This window comes from Papaver somniferum, chromosome 10 (genome assembly GCF_003573695.1).
Source record: "Papaver somniferum cultivar HN1 chromosome 10, ASM357369v1, whole genome shotgun sequence".
Lineage (NCBI taxonomy): Eukaryota > Viridiplantae > Streptophyta > Magnoliopsida > Ranunculales > Papaveraceae > Papaver > Papaver somniferum.
The window spans coordinates 97,992,829-98,000,195 of NC_039367.1; the positions used below are offsets into that span (position 1 = coordinate 97,992,829).

Genomic DNA, 7,367 nt, shown 5'->3' on the forward strand with positions numbered 1-7,367 from the left:
TCATTATTTTTCCCCCACCGAATAAACAACTTATACGCCAAAGTGGCAAAAGTGCGAAGGATCTCTTAAGAAGAGAAGAGTTGTCTTGGCGTTCGTGAACGAGAATCATTTCATTATTCTGGAGCTCAAGGAAAATTGTCCATTGCCGCCGGTTTGTCCGTTGACTCAAACAAGGATATAGTCCCCAATCACTCGGAGGAATGGATGAAATTGTATGAGGAGAACCACTAATTGTGGGATTCGTTGAAGCTATCAATTAACCCAGAGAAGGGATAAATTCCTATTCATAAATTATAAAGTGAAGAAGAGTAGTTTGGAATGTGTGGTTCACTTCTACGCAACCTTTTGTTTTTTTGGAAGTTTGAATTATAATCATTAAACCATATGCTATGTAAGTGCAGGCATGATTTAATTCAAACTTTACAATGCCAAGAATTGGTCCCGACTTAGAAAGTCTTTTTCATTTTATGCCGGAAAATCACCATAAGTACACAGAGATATTAGTTTAAGTGTCGGTATTTAAAATAACTTCCTAACAACGCCGGAATTGTAATACCGGTATTATCTAGAAAAGCGTATCTCCATGCCGAAATTCTAAATTCCTTTCGTCTGGAAAGAAATCAGTTTACCGGCATTGTTTCTACATTTTCAACCGTGTCGGTTTTGAAAAAAAACATAAAAATTGCAATGTTTAACATATATTAACCAATATAAATGTTCTAATACTATAAAAAAAACATTAACAAACATTTTAGATCAGTCGGTCCTTGGCTTCTTGTGAACCCTCTTCTTCGTTTCCTTCCACGAGTCCTTTGCATTTGGATCTTCAATTTTGTCTATCTTTTCCTCGACTGTCTTCATTTCTGCCGGGGTCAGCACCTCTCCTTTCTTGTTCTTGCATTTAAACCAGTTTCCCAATTTTCCTAGTCGCGAACGTTGTTGTCATATTATTCCATTAGTAGGTTAACTTTTATAAGTTTATAGATATACCTTCAAATAATAGGAAGTGAACCAGAATTACGTACCACCAACGTGAGGGTCTTTTGAAGTACGGGTACAGTAAGTTTTTCAGGAGTAGTGGAGGGAGGTTCTGCTTGTGGAGGCACTGTTTCGGCGGCCGGGCGTACAATATAAGGATGGGAGTACCTCAAATGACCTCTGAGGAAGCTCGGTTCCGATTCATAACCGTTTTCCGCCAATTCCCAACCAACCATATCCAACACTAGTCGTTGTTCTTCCCTTTCATTCCAATGTACTAGTAGAGGAGTTGGTTTGTAAACTACCAGCGTATACTGTTCATCTGATAGACATTGAAGAAAGTTGTCACGCCCCAAATACTAAACCTGCTTAGCTAATAATAATATAACCTAAACCTGAAGTAATAGAATCTAGATCTTCGAACTTAAGGAACATAATCGCATAAAGTAAAACAAAACTAATTTCCAAACACTCTGATACTTAATAGATGAAAACTCTCAAATGATATGAATATATTAATATGTTGTTTTACAGATAAACAAAGAGTACACACATATATATATATATATATAAGATCCATAAATGTTCTTAATCTGCTAAAGTTTCAAATTACGAAACGAATATCTTCATGCGCGCCATCTCTTCTGAAAACTGAAACTGAAGTGGGAACAAGTGAGCACATCATCCCAAATGGGGGCTCATTGGTTATCATTATAACATTCCAGTAATCACTAACATGCATCACAGTTCTACTAAAGAAAAACGATAAATATCTTTCACACATAACATAGAGCAAAAGATTGATTCAATTCATATCCCCATATATTACGTCCATATTGGTAATATCCGTGAAAGATCCACCTGCGGATGGATCTACGAGAGAAGTATTCAACAACCTAAACATATATTATCCAAACCTCTTCTCACTCAATGGAGGATAGGATGCTAGGAATAACTCTAGTCTCAAATGATAGCATGAATTCAGGTACCGTAAGATATTATCGTGGAATGCGCACACCTCATAAAACCCAATGCCACCATCTAAGTCTAGAATATAATAAGATTTTGATTACTATGATCTGAACCCGCACAACAGGTTCACAAAAGGCCCAATCATTATTCGTTGACTGAAGTCACCGAATAATAACCATATCCAGTCATGCACCTAGAATTTCTTCCTTAGTCAAGTTCATAGTAACCGAGTCATACTACGAAGACTGTACAATCAAGTATAATATGCACATGAGTGACTTCCCTAAATAAAATAATATATATAATAATCAACCAGGGTAAAGTCAGACTACTAGGTAATAATCAACAGGGGTAAAGCCGGACTACTATCTTAAGACAATACAATGTAATAATAATTAACCGCGGTAAAGCCGGACTACTAGGTAATATTCGAACAACGTAGCATTGCCCTACTAAAACTTAGCCAAGAGTTATGGGGAAACACAGACACTCTTCGCAGGGAAACCACCCAACACATATTACACAACATACCCATTGAATTACAAACAATATGCTTACAGAAATTAAAGACTCATCATGCTCGCAGATAAAGTAAATTTACTGATTATAAGAAGGTTACAGAGTTCCCACCTGATTTGATGACAAGCCACTCCTACCTTGAATTCCTCCATCCGACGGTTCATCCTTTGAATCGATCGTTGTTAATATCGACTAAATGTTAATCATACAAGCACTCTAATAATTTAGCCAAAAAGACTCACACAAAGTTCACAACATAGTTTCATACAAGTCTCCAGTTATGGGCTAAGTCGAATAACTAACAGTTCTAGTTTTATTAAAGGTTCTATAACCTGATCTTTTAATGTTTGAGGCATATATTAATACCTACTTATCCAAATGGGATCAAATTTGGTGCCATCGGAAATCTCTCGGATAACTCTACAACTTTGCAGAAGGAACCGAAAGCTAATTCGGATCTAAAGGGGTCCAAAAGCTCAAATTAAGGTTTCTAGCCCTAAGCCCAAGCCCATGTGCCAAACCGACACGGTTCACTAAACCGGCCCACCAAGAATACACCGAAATGGGTCTGACTCGAGTCGAGTCAAACGAGTCAACTGAGTCAGCGATCGGACTCAGTCATCTTCCTCGCCATTCTCTGAAATTTGTCTCAGGTGTACTAAAATCAGTTCAAGAGATCAACTTCCAAGGTACCTATATTACATCCTATAAATCCAAATTCAACAACCAAAAGATCATTAGAATTACGAAGTCATCTTCTACAACTTTTGCGTACTGAAAAATTTCCAAAACTCACTATAACCTAACTAACATTGCTCCAACTTATTGATGTTCGTGACCGTTACACACAGTTTCAGCTGCGACGGGTGGTTTTATAGCATTGATATCTCACTCTATTCCTAACCAAACTGAACGAACTTTATATGTACACAATCAACACAAGATAAACAACAATTCATATTTATAGATCTATTTATAATTCTCAATATAAGGTACCGAAAGAAGTCTCTACATGTTGGGCAGAGAAACACAAGTTTCACGTGAAATCATGAATTTTCATAATAAAAAGAAACAATTGATTCTACTCTATTTCCATATCAAGCACATACCCATGTCATTATAAACATACTAAAGTAGATTAAATAGGTTACCTTGGTTGTTTAGATTAGTTTCTATTTTCTCCATCATGATCATCATCTTTTCATCATAAACACCATGAACACTTCCTTGTTCCTTTTTTTCTCACTAATTCACTCTCTAAATAAGTGACACCCTTAAACTTATATGTTTAAATTGAAGTCTATGATTTTGTATCTTTACTCCTCTCTCTTGCAAAACCAACAGCCTACCATTATCATCTTATTCTCCTTCTCATTTCACTCAAGTTTTCTCTTCCTAGTCCATGTTCTTCTTTCATTAATTTTACTATTTTTCTTTGAAGTAGAACTTACCTCTCTTCTTATCTCCAATAACACCTCCTACTGCCCTTTTCCTCAAACATAGACACCTCCAGCTTATTCACGTGAAGAAGAAGATAACTCTTCTTATTAAATTTACGTTAACTAGCTAATTAGGGTTAATTAACACTTAATTAATCTAATTTAGGTTAGATTAAGTTTTACTATTACCATCCCTCAAAACTTACTAAGGGCAACTCATCAGAGGTCAGGTCAGGTCCGGTCAAGTCAACGGTCGCGGTCAACTAAAGTCAACGGAGACGGTCAACGGTAGTTTGACTGATTTTGATTCCATCTTTTGAGTCTCTTATCTTCTTCGTCCGGAGTCCGATCGAAACGGTCTAATAGTCCATTTCGCATAACTTTTCGAGATCTATCCAATGGTACTAATTGTTTGTCCAAATTATTATTTTATTAATTGTTGTTAAATTTATTATTCATATTTATTTAATTACGTCATTGTCGGCTAAATCGTCGCTTGACATGTCTAATAACGTTGACGAGGTTGAGAACCCTTACAAAAGTCATGAGAGAATTTGGCATCAGATTTACCCGTAAGTTTTTTCTGTTTGTACCCAAGTTGGCGCATCACACGGCGAAATGCTACACTGTCATGCCTTGCAGAGTTAACTCCTCTTTCGTTCTTATATGGGTCAAACACTACATCTTCGACAGCGATAGAGTCCAAAGCCTCTCTCATGGCGAGTAACTGAGTTCTGTTATTGGGCTTCGTTTTATTGTCGAAAAAGTATTTCTTAGTCACATGATGCTATGGTTCCAAACCATACGTTGACGACTCCAAATATTTGTACTCCTTGAACAATGTTGGGAAGTGTTCATAAGCCCACACATACGCCAATGAAAGATCGTTCCAATGAAATGTATAAGAAAAGAACTAATTGGAAAAAAAATAACTAGTTCACATTAAAATAACTAGTTCACATTACCTTTAATACAGTGAAATTCCCATTAAATTGACAGGTTGTCGCCTTAGAAGATCTACGCATCTCCGCCAATAAATGTGCCAAGAAAGCAGTGCCCCATGAATACTCATGAACCTCCTCCAAGGGATCAGTATTGTAAGTGGTTCATATGCACCCTGTTACCATTAGAGTCAAGGAATATTGCGATGCCCAAGAGGAACAACAGATAAGCAGCGATAGTTGATAGACACATTTTTGTGTCTAAATTGTACTCAATGTCTCTATTATTAGTGCTCGATTTTTGTACTAATTTTGATGGTTTGTGTGTTTGTAGGTGTTTTTGGAGAAATACACTTGTGTGGAAAAAGTTGCTCAAAAAGTGCTATTTGGACTCCCGGAGAAAAGTACTAAAGGCACCCTCAATTTGGATAAGGGGCACCTCAGTTGGGCACCTTCTATTCGCACCCCCAGTTTGGTTAGGGGGACACCGTCTTCAACATTTCAAAAATTCATTTTGGCGGGAAAATTTTATTCTCAACTGTGTAACTTTCGATCGATTCTTGAAGGAGTTCTGGATAGACTAAAAGGCTGAAACTTAATGAGTAGACGTGATATGTCATAACAAAGCTGGTATGGGTGTTTGTTTCGATCAAATTTGGCTGAAAAATCCGTGAGAAGAAAACAGGGAAGCACGTACATGGAAGAAGATATTCACGGGATTACAGCGAGTTAGACGTGTGATGCTCGTGTTTGGAAGAACCTAACCACTATTTGGAGTGTCAGGAAGTTAAATATGGCAATATGGATGCTTCAGAACGCGTGAAAATCAATATCAGTGATAAAAATGAAAAGAAAATAACCCGAGTAAATGAAGATTATTTGGAGATAATGGAGGAGATTCAATGTCGCAATCACGTATAAATATGTTCACAAGGTATCATGGAAGGGTATCGAGTGATTGGGGAGGCTACAGAGTCGAGAGAATTGTTGCTGAGAAATCTGCAGCAGCAGAAAAACAGTGAAGAACGAAGAACAGACTTGCAAAGACAGTCGTTTTCCAACAGTGACAACGACACTCAGTCGTGGGTCGTATATCTACAGTGCTTGCGACACATAGTGACAGTCGTAGAAGCTACATCGTTAGTAACAGTTTATTGTTGTATCTGTAACTATTATAACTGTTACAAAAGCCCTGTTTTATAACTTTTCTCCTTGTAAACACCTTTTTGAGCAATGAAATATTATTTTGAGAGTGTTTTCATCATGTGGAGCTAAACCCCAACACTGGGTCGACGGAGGAAGCCGGACTTCATACTTGGGTGAATATGTTTTATTTTCTATTTGACTTTTGCACTTAATTAAAATAGAATTATGATTTGAAAAAATTAGTTATTATTTTATTAGATGGATCATGCTTTCTTAGATGTTTGATGTACCATGTTTACGATTTATAATTAATGTTTGGAGAATATACCTCGGCAAGAATAAGAGTCGATGTTGTTTTATTTGTCGAACGATAATTGTTTGAGAATGAATAATTGAACCTATTGATATGAGTTTGGCCGAATCCTAGACCCAGTAACTCTGTATTTTATTCCTTTAAAATTAATCTTAACAAGTCTTAGAGTTCGAATCTTATTTACTACAACCACAATCAAAAATTTCACATCAATTTTGGCGCCGCCGACGCGGATTTGTGCTTAGGTAGAATATTTAGGTTTTTTTTATTTCATTTGTTCGTTTTACGTTTCTTTGGGTATGTCTTTGTATTACAGGATTGAAGTTGGATACTAAAGACTTGGAATCAAATCTTAAAGCTAAAAGAGAAGGAAAAAGACAAAAAAAAAAGAGCGAAAGAAAAAATGAAAAAAAAAAGAGAATTTTTTATTTTTTTAGAGACCTTCCATTTTTTGTAATTATTATTATTTCTTTTTTTTATTTCTTTTCTTTTGCACTTTATTTGTACTTTGGACTTGGACATTTTTTTTAAACCCTAAGGAAGGGTACATTAAATATAAAACTGTTTGCAGGGAAGGACGACGATTACAATATCGTCTCGTCCCCTTGGGTTCGCACATGACATAGGAGTCATGGCCCGAGTCGACTTCAGCGGTTCTTCGCCCGTCTGGTACGGGAGGTAAGCTTTCGGAACACCTGCGAATCCCCTGTAAACGGGTTTATTGTATGCCTTAAGGTGAATATATGGTGAGGATTTGAATACGGTTTTTTAATTTCCTAGTAAAAGGCCAGGCCTGGCCAAATTAAGATAAGGACTCGTATTTCATCACCATTTCCTTCTTTCCCGCCTTAGGAAAACAAAACCAAACGCGAACCTAAGCTTAAAATTTTGACTAGAACGAGACCTATAGGCTAACGAGCTTAATAGGAAAGTCGTTCGAAAAATATTGGTTACTCTTTTGAGCATACTTTGAAGTTCATGATGGTTTCTGCGAGTTGAATGCGTGACTGCGCCGCCTTATAATACCGGTGAGACCTTGGGTATTAATGCTCCTCGCAG

The 7,367-nt window shown here is 36.8% G+C and overlaps 1 long non-coding RNA gene across 1 annotated transcript; it reads right to left on the reverse strand.

Moving 5' to 3' along the window:
* Positions 1 to 824: 824 nt before the first annotated feature.
* On the reverse strand, positions 825 to 3,802 carry LOC113318101. The gene is made up of 3 exons (XR_003344280.1): positions 3,621 to 3,802; positions 1,026 to 1,300; positions 825 to 923 (listed from the first exon to the last, which is right to left on the reverse strand). It is a non-coding gene; the product is annotated as an uncharacterized LOC113318101 (long non-coding RNA).
* Between the last annotated feature and the right edge of the window lie 3,565 nt (positions 3,803 to 7,367).